This window comes from Pinus tabuliformis, chromosome X, assembly GCF_031772625.1.
Source record: "Pinus tabuliformis cultivar Carrire ecotype Pingquan chromosome X, CPIR1, whole genome shotgun sequence".
Lineage (NCBI taxonomy): Eukaryota > Viridiplantae > Streptophyta > Pinopsida > Pinales > Pinaceae > Pinus > Pinus tabuliformis.
In genome coordinates, this window is record NC_142308.1 from 864,641,569 (window position 1) to 864,659,704 (window position 18,136).

The 18,136-nt window shown below is 42.1% G+C and overlaps 1 long non-coding RNA gene across 1 annotated transcript in view; it reads left to right on the forward strand.

The window, feature by feature from the left end:
* Positions 1 to 17,367, forward strand: part of LOC149142446 (uncharacterized) — an 81,893-nt gene extending 64,526 nt beyond the window's left edge. The window contains exon 2 of the long non-coding RNA XR_016264851.1: positions 16,992 to 17,367. This is a non-coding gene — a long non-coding RNA (uncharacterized LOC149142446). The remainder of the gene's footprint in view (positions 1 to 16,991) is intronic.
* The last annotated feature ends 769 nt before the right edge of the window (positions 17,368 to 18,136 follow it).

Sequence of the window (18,136 nt, forward strand, 5' to 3'; positions counted from 1 at the left end):
CACATTGTTCTTACCCTTGTCATACTCAATGTCAAAGTCATATGCTTGGATCTTACTGATCCACTTTTGCTGCCTCTCCTGTAATTGCTTCTACTCCAAAAAGAACTTGAGGCTATTGTGATCAATCCTCACCCTGAACTTGTTGCCCACCAAATACTGCAAGTACTTAGACAATGCATGCATGATGGCCAGCATCTCCTTGTCGTATATAGAATACAACCTCTGATGCGGAAGGAGCTTCCGACTCTGAAAGGCTATAGGGTGACCTCCCTACATCAATACTGCGCCGATCCCCTCTCTTGACGCATCACACTCCAAAACAAATGGCTGCGTAAAATCTAGCAATGCAAGCACTGGGTAGCTGCTCATCACCTCCTTGAGCCTGTCAAAGGCTTGCTGTGCTGTATTCGACCAACTGAATGCCCCCTTCCTCGTCAAGTCTGTCAGGGGTGTAGCAAGATATGAGAAACCTTTGACGAACTTCCGGTAGTACGTACAAATGCCAATGAATCCTCGAAGTTCCGTCACGTTTCTCGGCTCTAGCCATTCTCTGATGGCCCTGATCTTCTCCTCGTGGATTCTCACTCCGTCCACCCCTATGATGTGTCCTAGATGTAACATCTCCGTCAACCCAAACTCACACTTGGAGAGTTTGGCATAGAACTGCTGCTCCTGTAAGATATGCAATATTGTTTCAATGTGCTGGCGATGCTCCTCCCAAGTCCTGCTGTAAATGAGAATATCATCGAAGAATATCAACACAAACTTCCTCAAGTGACTACGGAAGATGTGATTCATGCAAGACTGAAATGTAGCTGGGGCATTGGTTAGCCCAAAAGGCATAACTAAGAACTCAAAGTGCCCATAGTGACACCTGAAGGTGGTCTTGGGAATGTCCTGCTCCCTCATGCGAATCTGATGATACCCCGATCTCAAATCAATCTTTGAGAAGAAACGTGCTCCTCTCAATTCGTCCATCAACTCATCGATCCTAGGTATGGGGTACCTGTTCTTTCAGGTCTTCTTGTTCAAGTCCCTGTAGTCAATGCACATCCTCAGCGTACTGTCCTTCTTCTTCACCAACACCACAGAAGAAGCAAAAGGACTCGTGCTTGGTCGAATGTGCCCAAGAGCCAGCGACTCCTGGATAGCCCGCTTAATCTCGTCCCGATAGGCCTTGGGATGCCTATAGGGGGTGGTGATCACTGCTTGGGTGCCCTGCTCAAGCTCAATAGTGTGTTCAAACCCCCGATCCGATGGCTGTCCTGGTGGAATCTCTCCAGACACTATGGCATACTGATCAAGGATGGACTGGATCTCTGGATGCACCGTTTGCCATGTAGTCCCTGCCTCTGATGCATGCAGCTCCACTGCCCACTCAATGTCTCCCTTCCGGAAGACTGCCTCCATCTGATGAGCCGACACAGTCTGAGGTGGATATGTGTGCTGTACCCATATCTTCTCATGCCTCCCCGTCTCTCATCATCCCACTCCATCTCTAAGGTCTTCCAATCTGTTGTGACCTTTTCTAGAGTAATAAGCCACTGAACAACCAGTATCATGTTGGTGTCCGGAATATCGACCACAAAAAAGTGGTCAGTGAACGTGTAGGTGCCCATCGTCATTGAAATCTCTGGAACATATCAAGCACACGTCATGGTCTGATTTCCTGGGACCAAGACTGAAAACCCATCGAAGCTCTCTGTCTGTATACCTCTCCGCTCAACCATCTAGGCATCGATGAAGTTGTGGGTCGCCCCACTGTCCACTAAAACTGATGCTCACTGGCCACATACTATCCCCTGTACGCATAGCGTCAGATATTTGGGTACTCCTCGCAATGCTGCAAGGGCCCCTCCGGTAGGTGCAAATGATGCACCTCCTGCTGCTGGTGGTGGAGGTGGTAAAGGTCCCTCTATGGCATGGCTATCTCTTGCCTCCCCATCATCCTCGTCATCCTCTTCTCCACTGCTCTCGAAGAAGACCTCAATAAAATGTGCTTTACCAGCAGCACATCTATGTCCCAGTGCCCACGGCTCCTGACATGTGAAGCACAACTGCTTCTTCTTCAGCTCCCTCCTGGCATCATCATCAAGCTGAACTCATCCTGGATTCCCCTTTGGAGGTGGAATCCTCACATCCTTCCCCTTAGACTGGAAAGTCTGTCTCTGGGGGTAAGGTGTCTGGGTCCTGGGTAAGACATCTTGTAAGTCCCGGGTCCTGTTGATAGCGTCCTGGAGTGTGGTTGGTCTAGTGGATCAGACTAGACCGCGAAGTGGCTCTGCTAACCCCTCAACATACATATAGACTCTCCGTGCCGTGGATAGGTCTGGCACCATCACGGAGACCCTCAAGAAATCTGTAATGTAGGTCTCTAGGCTCCCCGTCTGTTTAAGCCTCGTCAACTCAACGAAATGCTGCTCTGGATCCCTCTGATCAAATCGCTCCATCAGTCTCCTGGTAAACTCGGCATATGTTGTCACTGTGGAGTGCCCCAGTGTAACCATCCCATGAAACCACCAATCTTGGGCCTCGCCATCCAAATGCAATGTTGCCGCCTTGATGGCCTCTGCCTCAGACATCTGGTTAATCTGGAAATAAATGTCCAGCTTCTCCACCCAAGACTTTGTCGAACTGTTTGATGAGGCATCAAACGTAGGCAAGTGGAATCTACTCGCTGCACGGTGGGTGTCGCCATCATGGTAATGCCGGTACCCTCTGTGATGGTCGCGGGGTCTGCTATCTCGCTGGAGTTGAACAAAATCTTTGAATGAGAGGGCTTCCCTAAACTCCTGCCCATAGGCCTGGTACTCGGTAAAATAATCTCCCATATGTCTGGGCTCTGCCTCCTGTTGGGCTACGGTCCCCGTGTCTGCTCCTAAGAAAGTGGGCATGGTAGAGCGTGTAAGGGCATGTGAGGCCACCTGCTGCACAGTATCACGCTGCTCTGGCAAGTGATGGGATGCACCTGATCCCTCACCAATCTGAAAAACTCATGGGCTCTCACACTGTCTGGCCTCAACTGTCGTGAATCTCTGCCCCATCACCTCAATTTACCTCGACAGATCCTGCACTGATTTGAGGAGCATATCCGCAAATCTCTTCCCGTCCTCATCAGCCATTTGTTTTGTGTCCACTACTGGCTCTCTTTGTTTTGCGTCTACCACAGGCTCCACCTGTTCTGCGTCCACCACAGGAACACAGTCTACCTCCCCGTAGGTATTCTCCAACCTATGCCCAGTGTCTCTGTACCTCCTACCTCTGTAACAAATGTAGGGTTTTTCCCCTGGTGTCATAGATTGCTAGCTCCACATGTTGAGCCAAATCTATGCTCTAATACCACTATAATATTCCTAACCCAGAATATTCCCCAAACCCCAGCAAAAACTCCAACCAAATATGTGCAAATGATATAATAACCCAGAAGTGATAAAATAACAGTGGAACAACATATAATAATGTAAACTGGAAATATAAGTAGATACACAAGAAATGCAGCGAGAAATGCTAAGCCATTTTATTATACTGAGCAATAAAATGAGTACAAGAGGTGTTTAGACAGATGGCACCTCGACTTGCACTAGGCAAGTGAAGAAATACTCTCGGAATGACAAGAATAGCCTCTCTGCGTGGATGCTGTTGTTGCTGCTAGAAAAAAATGATGATTTGGGGCTGCTCCCCTCCTTGGAAAAAGCTGAAACTCTGGATTCGGGCTCTACTCAGAAAACCCAGAAAGCTCTCCTGGAATGGCCGACCCCCGAAAAACACCCTCTTGGGGTTCTGCGCAGTTCCTTAATGCCTTGCGCTACCACTGAAGAAAACCCCTCTAAACTCTGCCTGGAACACTACCTGAAACCCTGCTTGAAACCCTGCCAAAATCCTCCAATGAGACAAGAGCTGGACCCCTACTCAATCTCCCAGTAAAAATCCACCTGTAAGACCCCAATCCAGCACAAAAACCAAACAGAACTGTGTCCCTCTCCCAGTGCTGCGCAGTCCTCCAAAACGCTGCTAAAACTGCCGTTGGAATGCTGATGAAACTACTGCTGAAGCACCAAAGGAAATATCTTGCCTAAGCAGGCACTCGAAGTCCCCTGGGGCTAAGGGTGAGATCTCCAAACGGAGACACTCAATGCACTAAACAGCGCTGCAGACTAGCTAAACAGCCAACGTGCTCAGAAGTCGAAACGACTAGTTCATAATGCACATAACTGAATGATGAAAATGCGGGGGCTCCTCTCTCTTTTATAGCATTTGCCTCTTTCAATCCCAAGGCTCACATCTTCCTGCGTGGTTCCTCTCTTGCCACATGTTCCTTCCCTTCTGCACAGTCTTTCCATGTGTCTGCGTGGGCTCCATTTCTGCGTCCCCCTTTGGCCCCTTTGGCTCCCCTTTAAGTCGCAACGTTGTGCTACCTAGGAAGTGACTTTTTATTCTAAAGTGAGCTATGTCCCCCTTCCTCGCCTTTTATTTACAAATAACTATAGAAGGCAAAGATTGAACAAAACCGAATATTCCAATTAGCCATGGCTAATTAGGAATATTACACAAGGTTTGCCCAACGTCACTCTGGCTTGGCCTGTGTCAGCCTTTGGAGGCACTGCGTCAACCCTCTAGCCCTCTGCGTCACCCACGCTGGCCCTCTGAGGCTCTGCGTGAACCCCTGGTTGGCTCTGTGTGAGCCTTGGTTGGCTTTGTGTGAACCCCTGGCTGGTTTTGCATCCCTCACTGTCGGCTACTGTGCTGATCCTCCTGGTGTTATCTCTACCTCTCTGCTTCTATATTCACTGCCCCTCAGCTGCAACTCTGATCACTCTCTTGACTTTCTCAGCAAACCCAGCCCCAGAAAGTCGAAATCTTGATCAACTCGATGTGTTCTCCAAGTGACCCTCAAGCTTCCTCTTATACTTTTCTCGTTGACAAATCAACGACCAAGATTAAGTGCCTAATCAACAACTAAGATTAGATCTGGCTTGATTCATGACTTTTGGACCATTCTAACACAATTTTATATTAATTCACATTAATATTTTATTTTCCCTAAGTTTAGACTTATTAGGGACTCCATTAAAAATATTAAGTATTTTAATATCTCCCAAACTATTTAGAATCTACCCAAACCCTTTCTGGGTATGTGCCTTAGTCTCTCCACTAATTTTTGTGGTTAGAGCACATCCGATGCTACCCCAAATCAACAGGATAGATCTCCAAGCCTCTAGAAGTATCTTATTTTATTATTTTATGACTATCCTAGGAGCTTCTCATTGACTTTATCAAGTGACCTTTTAATTTGATTTCACTTAAGTCACTTTTGGCCTATTTTCCCCAAGTAATTATTTTTTCTTAATTAAATGACTAATTAAAGTCATTTTTAATTAAGGAAAATGTCAAATTGCCCACCATACTCTCTCCAGCCACTGGAAGTCACTTCTCAGCATCCCATCCTGTAGATCTTCTTGTTCCGGTTCCAATGAGCTATTACACTGAGTTGTTCCATCGATTAATCTCCCCGGAAGGCCACATCGAACATAATTAATTAAGGCTCCATAATAATGCTAATTTTTTAAAGTTGTCGGAATGCAACAGAATGTAAAGCAAAGTATGCAGATGATGAAATATGGCAAACGAATGCCATCAGATCCCATGAAAACTCCTCAAAACTCCATCAGAACCCCTGATGACATAAACCTGCTTCACTGACCTAGCCATCCCCTGCCCTGGAAATCCACCCTAGCTGTACCATGCAGGAAAATAAAAATGGGGACATTATTGTCCTCCCACCCCAAGATTGCTTGCCCTCGAGCAATCCAAATCTGTGGACCAATCTGGTGGCCCAACGCAACTAAAACCCAATGCCCGGATCCCATATGAACCACTGGGTGATGCTCTGCTCCTGTGTCAACCCATCATGAACGAACCCCTTAATGCCTGGATCCTAGACCAATCTCCGACTCAACCTGTAATCAATGAATCCTCCTGGATCCCAATGCCACCAAGAACAAATATCAAGGCTCCATGGCTCCTGTTGTGCTATAACTCAAACCATGAATGCTTCTCCATCCACCATGTTACAACTCATCACCTCTCTCCAATCCAACCCTTGGCATAGACCAAGGCCAATCTCATCATGCTGATGCCGTGCTGAAACACTGATGAGTGGCTAGTGTACATCTTGCTGCCAACTAAAGCATGTGATATCCCTCACCTTTGAGGGCTCCTGCAATACAATGCTCTTGACTAAAAATGATACTCCATCAAAAGGATACCAACTCATGGTCTCTCGTCAATCCAATGCATGGACACCTGTGCAAGGAACAAGTCTACTAGGCTAAGATGGGTCCCTTCTCAACAGGTGATGCTCTATCTGGTCAATCAAAAAGACCTGTCTAAGGAAACCTGACCCTCTCACTATAATAGGTAGGCAAGATGTGCGACAAGCCCTATCTATGTACTCCTGGAGAGGGTTTCTCCCTGAACTGCCTGCAACTCTGCCAACTGCCTATGCATCTACCCACATCTCATCAATGGGTCGACGCAAAGATGGAAGTACCACCATCTCCAATAGCTCCTGTCGCATAATAGCCTCCTGCAAAACTAACCCGTCAATCTCCAACTCCTCTTGAGGGCAAGTGTCTGCAAATACTGCCTCCCTGGAGGCTACCTGCACATATGTCTGCTCCACTCCAATGGTTGGCCCCAAGGGTGTCTGCTCATCCTCCATCATGGGCTCAACATGAGCCACTAGCTGACTCTCCAATGCTAGCCCATCTCGCATAATGTGTGTGTCATCTGTCTCATGCTCCTCTATGTGCTCTCTATGCTAAATCATCAGTCGCTCATTTGCTCTCGGATCTCCTTCTCTCATGGGAACAATCAGTTGCTCACCATACTCCTCCATCACACATGGATGCACGTCTAGGCTACTGCCATTAACTCCACATGACTGCGGGTCCTCCTTAGAGGTATCATTGTATGAACCCATGGACTTGTCCAAAGAAGAATTCTCGCCTTGAAAGTCAGAAGGGATCTCCTCTTGCTGTACCTCTGTCACCTCCTCAATGTCACCCAAGCATGAGTGGTTAGGTCCCCAAGGTCCTTTGCAGATTAAGCAAAGTCCCTTCCTCCTCAGCTCATTCTTACGGCATGATCCACCAATCCTGAGCAGCTCCTCCCTGGTCAACTGTCTCCTGAACAACCCAATGTTTTGCTCAACTAGCCTTTTGGCTAGCTCATATGCAGCTGGTGAGACCAACTACTCTCTCCTCCAAACAGAAAACAATCGAGACTGCAACTCTCGACAAATGGAATCACGACCTCTCATACATGATGATAAGATGGACTGCGTGTGTGCTATGATTGTGTCATGGTGATGTTTCCTCATGCTGAAGAAGCATTGGAACATCTGCAAGATCAAACCATCACACTCTAGATCAAACATGATTTCATAAGTCCTAGTCATGGCCATGCCTCCTAAAATATCAAGCTTCTTCCCAAAGGTAGAGCCTGCACTGTTGTCCAAGTCTCGGAAAGTTTCTATCATCAGCCTGAAAACTCTCCTCATAACATCATCATTGTAAGGAGCTATAGGGGTGGTTAGCATCATGATGTTACTGAGACAAGATACCACTGGAAGTCTAATCCCTTCACAATGTTCCTCCAAGAACTTGGGATGTATTAAAGCTAGCATGGCTAGTTTCAAAGCCCACATCAACTTCTTCCCCTCTAATTGATTGACTTTGGAAACGAGGGCATCTAGTTCGTCAAGTTTGAAGAGAACTCTCCATGTGACCCTCATGTGCTTCAAACTGTTGCAAGAGCATAAATCTTATGTCCTTTTTCCGACCCCTTTTGCACATCCTTTGGCCGTTCTTTTTGAATAATGGCATAGACCTCCTTTGCGAATGGTTTGTTGTTTGTTGTTATTGGTTTATTAAGGGAGTTTAGGGAGGTTTGATCCATGTTTTACTAAATACTGACAAGTATGTCAAGCTGTTTTGACTAATAGACTTATCTCAACTTACAACAAAACTTTCAACAATGTTTACGAGGCCAAATGATGATGGACAAGCTTGGCAACTCAAGACTCGGACCCTAATACATACAACAACACATATGATCATTACAAGGCTCAACTCAAAACATAGGCTTTCTCAAAAAGTCCTTAACCTCAGACTTCAACATCAAAGCCTAATATATTTTATCAATTCTCTAGTTATAGGGCTTATAAGGCTTGTGGAAATGCATAAGGTAATTACATAGAGATGAAGATTTACAACCCCCAATAACAGCTCAAAGTGCCATCAAGACAATAGTGTCAGACTACCAAACTGTAACAAATTCTCTTTCATCAATACATCGTTTTTGACAGACTGATAATTAAAAAAAAGAAAGAAAGCAATATATATATCAAAAACTTCTTGCATCACCATAGCAGCACATACATTAAAACCCAGGCAACAACGAAATTCTGACCTCAACTATGTCCTCTCGGCCATATAAACTTAGTGTACCAAATCCACAGTGAATTCCAAGAAATAAGTTATGCAAACCTGGAAATTAATTCTCAGTTGTAGTTAATCGAGCAGTAGCATATGGTCTAAGAACATGTGTCTGTCAGCTTCATTTCAATCCACGAACATCTATGTATACGCACAGGTTACACTTTCAACTTCAAATATAATGTCGTTCTCCTCCAATGCACATGCTATTCATATCTTTAATGTTGCCAACGATCTATGTAATGAAACACAACCACTGACATTTTGGGCTGTCGCCCTAACTGTGGGTCGGTCGACGGCTATATTTCTAGCTTCGGCACTATACACATATGCACCATGCGTACTTCCTCCATACACCCTTTGTCATACCATAACCATCGAACTCTTGCAAACTTGTCACACCTGCATACAATCTTGCTTATTCGAATGCTCCACTATCCCGAAAAGGAACCTAGTCCCGTGGGTCGACAAGGGTCCCTTCATTTGTTGCTGTCACTGTGGATTGGACTGCGACTGTATTTTGGTTTTGTTGTAGCGTTATACATTGATTGGCCCCGCAGAGACGTCTTCAAGGTTTAATCTGTGGCAATGAACCTCGACTTCCACGCTGGCAACAAAGAAGGAATCCGCACCAGATCGCGATTTCTCAGCTTGATAGATCCCACTTTTATTGATTCGATTCAACACCTAATTCCTTGACATATACAGAACTCAAAGTTCATACATAACGATGTTGAGCCCAACGTACAACAAAGGTGCGAGTCTTGAATCGACGACGAGGCCGTTCCTATGTCCCAAATGCGCAGCTCAGAATGTGACTCGAGCCCCATCAATCTGTCCCACACACAGCCGGCCCGATCCAGCTGATCGGTCCAGTCAACTGCGCTTGATGATGTCGATATTCTGCCGCCAAGTGCCTTGAACTTTCGGGCGCATGTTGAACACAACCCACAGATGGAGGATTTTGCCTCACCAAATCACCATTTGCGCAGGGATGGAGACTACTGCTGCCAGAAGATATTTTGGCCATCCCTTAGTGAAATTTGACATATTCAAAGAATTTAACGGATCCCACCAATAACATCGAGCCTGAGCCAATGGTGAAATTGAGCAACATGGCCCCACTATTTGGCTTGACTTTGTGGAATCTCCATGTATGCGACTCTTTCCATCGACCAACTTGCTACAACCACGATGTTCAGACGTTGACGACTATCAAAACGTAGCCTCGCGAATTCGACTGCGATCCCCCTCCAGAATAAAACGCACGCAAAATACAAATTTGTCTGCAAGAACGAATCGAGCCACTGTGTAATTCGACCCAAAATTACACTGGTTTGGCACCCCTCCGAACAACAGAATTTGACCCAGGTGCTCGTAAGTGAATTGCTAGTCCTTCAGGACTCGACCCAATGAATTCGACTCCCAACAGATGCAACTTCTAGCACGCACAAGCATTTAATTGATCTGCTTCTAGCTACAATCGCACCAGCGCTTCATTGAACATCGCCATGCAATGATAGTTCCATGTTCCACACAGTTTGATTAGTCGAATCATTGGCTCCTCCACAAATAATTCGATTATAACACTAGATGCGTACAACGTTCAATCAACAACTTGCAGATTAGCTCCACTTGTATTAAATGAGATTGTTGATAGTTTCAACGGAGTCCAAAGAGTGGCCCAAAAAAGGAAGACCCAACACAGACTTTCAAAAAATTGATAAACTTCGGCTTCCACAAAATAAATTGTTAGTGACAAAATCTCTGGTAACGTGGGCCCCAACTTGCTCACGGCTCACGATTTGGCCCAAATTCGATGGCCACTCTTCAATGATTATCCTCGGCCCTTTTGGTTCTGTTAGAATGGCCAAAATAAATTTTCTCCCCTACCTTGATAATTTCGGCTTCTATAGATGGTCTTCTATGGCCCTTAATCTTCGGCCCTCTCCATACTAACAATGCTCAAGCGTTTGGTAATTTAACAATATTTTGGCCCCTTTGAGTGTAGATTTGGCTTTCTCAGAATTTGACTCCATCTAGATAACTCGATCTACATAAAACCCTCAGGATGAGAAAGAAGAAGGCTCTGATACCACTGTAATGTCCCAAATGAAGAAAATTTGGAACAAACCCTTCACACAAAATTATCATGCACTTAACAAAAGATTGCCATGTAAAAACCCAAATACCAGAAATTTGACAGAAACAATAAACCCACAAATTGCATGAAAATCTCATTAAAGGATCACAACATGAAGAACAATGAGAAATGCAACAACAAAATCCAGCTTTATTACATAGAAATAGATAACAATACAATAGCTGGGAATGTCCCTCCAAGATAATAATGCTAGTGCCGACCGCCAAACTGAAACAGGGAATCAATCACTACAACTGTGAATTCTAGATGAATCCACCAAGGGGAGATGGGTGCTCGCCCAATCTCACTGAATCACTCGAGGGTTTCTGTCTTGGGGCCACCAATGGAGTAGAGAACCAGGTTCTCAATCTCACATACAATAAACAATATCAAATCCAAGATGTCTCCAAATGTCCTCCTCCTCCTCTTTTATAGATCTCCAAGCCTCTAGAAGCATCTTAATTTATTATTTTATTATTAGTCTAGAAGCTCGACCATTGACTTTATCAAGTGACCTTTTAATTTTATTTCATGTAAGTCACTTTTGGCCTATTTCCCCCAATTAATTAATTTTCCTTAATGAAATGACTAATTAAAGTCATTTTTAATTAAGGAAAATGGAAAATCACCCACCATACTCTCTTAGGCCACTGTAAGTCACTTCTCAACATCCCATCCTGTAGATCTTCTTGTTCCAGTTCCAATGAGCTATTATACTGAGGTGTTCTATCAATTAATCTCCTCGGAAGGCTACCTCGAGCATAATTAATTAAGTTAGGCTCCACAATAATGCTAATTTTTGAAAGTTGTCGCAATGTGATGGAACAAAAGGAAAATTATGCGGATGATGAAATATGTCAAGCGAATGCTATCAGATCACATGAAAAATCCTCAAAACTCCACCGGAACCCCTGATGACATAAACCTGCTCCATTGGCCTCGCCATCCCCTGCCTTGGAAATCCACCTTAGCTGTACTATGGAGGAAAATAGAAATGGGGACTTTACAAAATAGGTGAGCCAGCCAGCATGAGTTCTTCTTTCTATCTTAAGGCCAACTTGAAGAAGAGGATTAGTGCTTGTCGTTGGAGGGCTTCTAGACACTTTTATAGACTCATATACATTCTTCATACATGGCATTGACTCTATATGATTTTGATGACGAATTCTAAAGGCTCTCAATAGGAGCCATCTAAAAGAAAATCGCTTCCTCATGAAACCCATAAAACAAGTATTACAAAAATAATTTCATTTTCTTCTTTTCATCATTTACAAAAATCACAATTACATGTCATTATGAAGACTGAACCTAGTTACACTTTTCAACACCCCCTCTTAACTAGGGAGGTATTCATAATGGTACTTTGTCATTCTTAATTTGAAGAATTTCTCATAAGAAGAGTCGGATTGGTAACCCATCTGTATAGCATCATATCAACCAGCATTATCACATAACAAGGCCTTGACTAACAACTCTATCCACATGATCAAAGCACAATGTTGGCGAGACCAATGATTCATAGACACCATAATCACTATATCTCAAGGTACATACTCCACACGGGTGTTCACAGGGTATGACCTTCTTTGGACTATTCTTATCTTGGACAACTAGTCCTCAAAGAATATTGGTCCCCTACACGACTACTCTTATCTTGGATGCCCTATCTCATCCTCAAAGAGCATCGGATGTCAGATGTTTACCCAATCCTCTATTCTGTCTTCTCAAGTGAAGACCAGAATGATGTGTCTTTCTCTCTCTCTCAATTAGGGAGGACATATCAATTCCAATAAAGGAATGTACTCATTCCTATGGAAGGAATGTACCTAAGCTCCCTCTTGGCTTGGGAATTTCCAATTTTCTTCAAAGTGAGAAACTTATTTTCAGGTTCCCTCTTAATTAGTGACCTACAATAACTCTTCAACTGTTTGAAGAACTCCTCCCTTCGATGTCATGAATCCCTTCGTCATAGAGTCTTCATCTTTTGGAACTTCTTCATAGGGCACAGACCATCCATTAGTTTCATTCATGAGTCAGTCATGTCATCATACCTTTCATCAGAAAGTGATTCATCAGTCTACATCTGGCCTTGGTTCATGTCATGCTGCCATCATACCATTTTCTTTAGAAGGATCTTACATCCTTTTACATGGTCCACTGAGAAGACATCCACAGTTCTTCCTTTGGGTGTCCTGCGTAAGCCCATCCAGATATTTGTTCAAAAATAAGAAATGAACACTTAAATCAAAATTACCTTTGTGATGATCTTTCATCATGACATCTTCCAGCTTGTATCAACATCCTGCATACATGTTGACATATCTCCCAAAGATATCCATTATTAAGGGTCTCCATCTTTTACAGAATTCCATCAGAGTCTTCATATCTTTCTGGGAGATCTCCTAGTCAAATCCTCTTGGTCTCGGATGTTGAATGCCTTCTTCCATGGTTGCATAGTCTATGATCTCTTCCTTTCTCTCTTCACATATTTCATTCCCAAGAATTTTCAATCAGAGTTCCTTTAATTACTGCATTAGAGAACTTTTGAGGTCTAAAATTGGGCCTGCTAAGAAAAATGTACAACCAAAATAAACTTTATAAGAACCAATAGGATTCAAGATGATGATGTCAACCATGGGGGATGATTCACCTTTTTTGGGGTAAAAAAGTAAAAAGATTGTAAAATAATAAAATAATAAAACTATTTTTTCAACTTGTATTTTCAATTTATCACCCTAAGGTTTTACTCAAATTTCGAGCCAGAGTACTCGTTGGATTAAAAATTTAATTCCTCATCCAAGGAGTACCCATATCACATACTTTCGATGGACCCTGCTACATGAAAAATGAAAAATACATGAAAAAATGTGATTGCAATCACGTTTTTCATGTATTTCTTATTTTTTGTGTAGCAAAGTCCATCGATAGTATGCAACATGGGTACTCCTTGGATGAGGAATCAAATTATGCATCCAATGACTATTCCCGCTCAAAATTTGAGTAAACCCATAATGCGATAAGTTGAAAATACAAGTTGAAAAAGTATTTTTTTTTTCTTCCCTTTCGATGATGTAATTTAATTTAATTTTATTATTTCCACTATTATTTTATAATTTCTCTAGGAGGCCCATTTTAGACCTCAAAATTTCCCTAATGTCAACCACCTCATTTCATATGAGGACATATTATGTTGATTTCATCTAGTGTGACCCATGCCTTCCGACATCTTTTCATAGAAGGAGATTCCTTTCCTTTGATCATGCTTATCAAGATAGAGCAGTGATCCATGTTACCTGCAACCATATAGCACGACTTTATAATATCGAATACAAACATACATATCTCATTTACCTTTAGGTCATCTATGCTTCTTTCAGAAGCTTCATTGATTGAAAAGAGCTTTGACCACTTGATCTGCTTCATCTCTTATGTCATCATACAATCATCCCAACACTTGCTTCCTCTTTAGATTGGTGAACCTTCCGATGAAAATTCCATCAGAGAATCTTGAGGATCTTGCATATCCCTATCCAGCAGAGTAAATACTACGTTGCCTACTCTAATAAAAGAAAAATAGGGATGTATTTTAGAGAAGAATGTATTGCATGGAATGCTCCAGAAATTGAGTCTTGCTTTCCTCATGTAGTTCTTGAACCTTGTCATTGTGTTATGATTTCTGTCACACATCAAATCAGTTAGGATGAAATTCTTGCTACAGCTGATATCTATTATCAACAACATGCAGCTAGCAGACTGATTTTCTGTATATAGCCTACTCTAATAAAAGCAAAATAGGAATGTATATTGGAGAAAAATGTATTGCATGGAATGCTCCAGAAATTGAATCTTGCTTGCCTCAACTAGTTTTTGAACCTTGTCATTGTGTTATGATTTCTGTCACACATCAAATTAGTTAGGATGAAATTCTTGCTACAGCTCATATCTATTATCAACAACATGCAGCTAGCAGACTGAATTTCTGTATATATGTATCACAGGTTGATAGCACTTGCTAGTTATGAATGATCATTGATATGAGGATTCTTGCATTAGACAATAAGTGCACTGGAAGTCTATGGTACACTCAAAGTTAGAAAAGGAACTTTCATCGATTAGGAGATTAGTAGAGAGCCATCACACAAATTCAATAAAGCACTAGCTGAAGAAACTCTACAATAAGGATTGCCAATGTTAAGTTGCATTGATTTCAGAACACGTTGTAAAAATTCCATGAATTACAACTTTTATTGTGAATTCAGGAATTTCACCACCAAGGAGGTTTCCTGTATCTGCTCCCTGTGTATTTTCGATGTTAGGGCTGAACTGAAATATAAATTTAGAGCAGCAACAGTGGACAATATTTCACTTTCCATCGACCCCAATACGATAGGCAATCCAAGACAGAAGATCCCAAACTTGTGCCAATGTGTTTCAGCACTTACGAACAATCTTTTCAAGCGTAAATGGGATTTGAAATTCACTTTATTATGACAGAATTTATGGTACAAATCTTCCCTGTTATCTTCAAGATCAGTGGTAAAACCTTTAATAATTTGAACCTTAAATTTATGTCAAATCAGCAAGAATATAAGCACTTGAAATTACCAAATCATGAAGACAATGATAGCCAGAAATCAAATCTGAAATAATACAATTTTGGGCAGCAAAAAAATTCATATCTGTAGAGAAGAAATTAAGCCCATGTACATGCTCAATGCTTATCACAAGTTGGTACAATTATCCAAGCTCTCCAAAAGTCTAATTGGGGAAAACCATAAAAACCCTAGTCACACCAAAGATGATCCATCATCCAACAAGCTAGAATCACCACTAGCAGGTCCTCGGCCTTACGCAAGACATCTTTTTGTCTCTTCCTCCTCAACAAGTACAAATCTAAGGTTTATCACCAATCCATTACTTCTTGCCTCCTTAGGGTAGAAACCCTAATCCTAGAAATATCAGAGAATCCTTCAAGAAACCCTCAGACTGACAAGAGATAAAATACAAGAGAGAGAGAGAGAGAGAGAGAGAGAGTAGTGTTCCTCTTCTCACATCTCTAACATATGTGTGATGATAAATGAACTCTGGAATCATGTATGTAAATACTAAGACTGGCTCTCTTCTTTGTCTATTTATACAAGGTCCATAATATCAAGTGGATTTAGTCCACTACAAGCAACGTACAGGACACAAGTAGGTCCACACAAGTGAAGTGCTTCCTCAAGGTGATGTTGATCCACAACCAAGGCTCGTAGGCATGAGTGCTCTCCCTCTAAGATCAAACACTCCTTGCCCAAGTATTCAAAGCTTCAATGCATCACCTAGGCCATGTACATCCTTTGGGTTCACCTGCCTACATATCCACTCACTCAACTCAAGCTAGCATAAGTCAAGTACAAGCCTCCATGTAAGCATCCATGCAACCCCATGCTATCTATGGCTTAATTCCCTCCTTCAGAATGCCAGATACTCCAATGCAATGCCATCAAATCCTTAGCTGTGCATCATGCTCCTTGGGTCTTCGATGCTGCAGGGAAGAATGTCATACAAGCACCCATATGAAGCCTAACAATCAATGAGTAAGCCACCTCCAATGTGCATGCTCATCACGGAACAATCAAGGGTCAACCATACATGATGCCATCCCACATCACATGAAGCAGCTCCAAATATGGTGTAACCACTTACGGAGTAACCCCAAAAGTTGACACAAATTATTGAAGCAAGTTTCGATTTCATAATGTGGGATCTGCCCCTCAACCCATTGATTTATGCAGAATCCAGAACTCATTGAAATTGTTTTCCGAGCCCACTTCAGAACTTAGAAGCCTTTATAACATTTTAGAAGGAAATGTTACAAAATTTGCTCTGTTATGGATTAAAGCGTGAAGGAGTTTCTTTGTTTCATATTTGATGGTTTTGGACACACAACCCACAGTAATCCATAACCCACAGGATTGCTGATTGTTTTTTAGGTTGGGGGTTTCATTTTTAAAATGATCAAAATTGGTGATCTTGCTTTCATAATACCGAGTTTTATTAGGGTTTCTTCCCAGTAATATAGTAAACCAGCTTATTGGGATAGTGTAGCATTCTTATTCAACATAAATATGATATTGTATACATTTCATTAGATGCTGTTTGTTTCCACATTCTCTTCTGAGAATACACAAGCTTCTGCATTGCAGTATCCAGAATCTCGAGCTAATAGTTCACCCCTTCCCCCCCCAACCAAGAAGTTACATACCTCTTTATTTGAGGATAATGTTCCTATTTAATTTTTTTGACGTGTTTCCATTTCTTTTGATTTTATGAGTGCTTGATATAGATTGTCATGATTGGAAATGCAGGATGAATACCGTGGGCAGATAACTGAATCATCCTCAAGTACTCCACTGGCAGATCTCAGTCATATTGAAGACGAATATATGAGTCTATTGGATTAACAATCTTATTTGAACCATTTTGATAAAAATGTTGGTGAATGTATTATATTTTTCGTTGTTTTTAATTGCACAATTATTTCAAAGGGGATCAAGTTTGTATGAGTCCCAGATAAAATTGTGTCAATTTGATGCATTTGAGCTTTGATTCCTACAATGGCACAAACTAGTCATGATAACTTGTCATCGCAGATTACTTGGGATTTGTTATGGAGTTGTAATATAGTGATATTCTGTAACTGGGCTTGATTAGTTTTACCCTATTTAATTTTTTGTTGTGCCATTATTTTTCAGTCTCAATCAATATTAGATGTTTTTGCTTTGTATCAACCATAAACCTTTTATTTTTTAAGCTGTTTTTCTTGCAGCTGGAGGAATCTTGACCTCCCTAGATTTATATTTCTCCTTCCAGAGACCATATTTTTTATCAATTAGTTATCTTAGATGACCTCTTTAGTGATGATCAATCACTAAATAGAAAAAAAAACAAAATAGGCATATGCATGCCAAGTACTTGGATGGCATAAAAAACATTGTCAGCATGCAGAGAACAAATCAGGTGTTGAGAAATCAATGTAAATGTAGATTAGGGTTGATTCCTCTTACGTGATAATTACTTGTGAGATTATGTTGGCCTTTTATTACTTTGTTATATCTTCTTCATCAAGCAATTACCAAAAACAAGATGATCACAAGAACACAAGATATAGGCTCCAGGCCAAGGCAAAACCCCTGCAAGGGAAACTCCTAGCAAACTCTTCTCTTTTTATAAAATCAGATCAAAGTGAGACATCCAAGACCCAAAGATGAAGACGAAGACCTCCTCAAGCACCAATTCAACCCTCCTTCAAATCTCCTCCAATCAAGGCAAGTCAATGAGAGTCAAACTTCTCCAATACAAAAAATTTCGGCCCAACAACAAAACAGAGTTGCCCCAACAACTTTGCAGAAACAGAATTTCGGCCTGTAATTTCACAGAGTAAACCCCGACAACTCGTGCGTGTGGAGAAAGACAAGCAAAAACTTCAGAATTCTTCTCTTCTTCGTTTCTC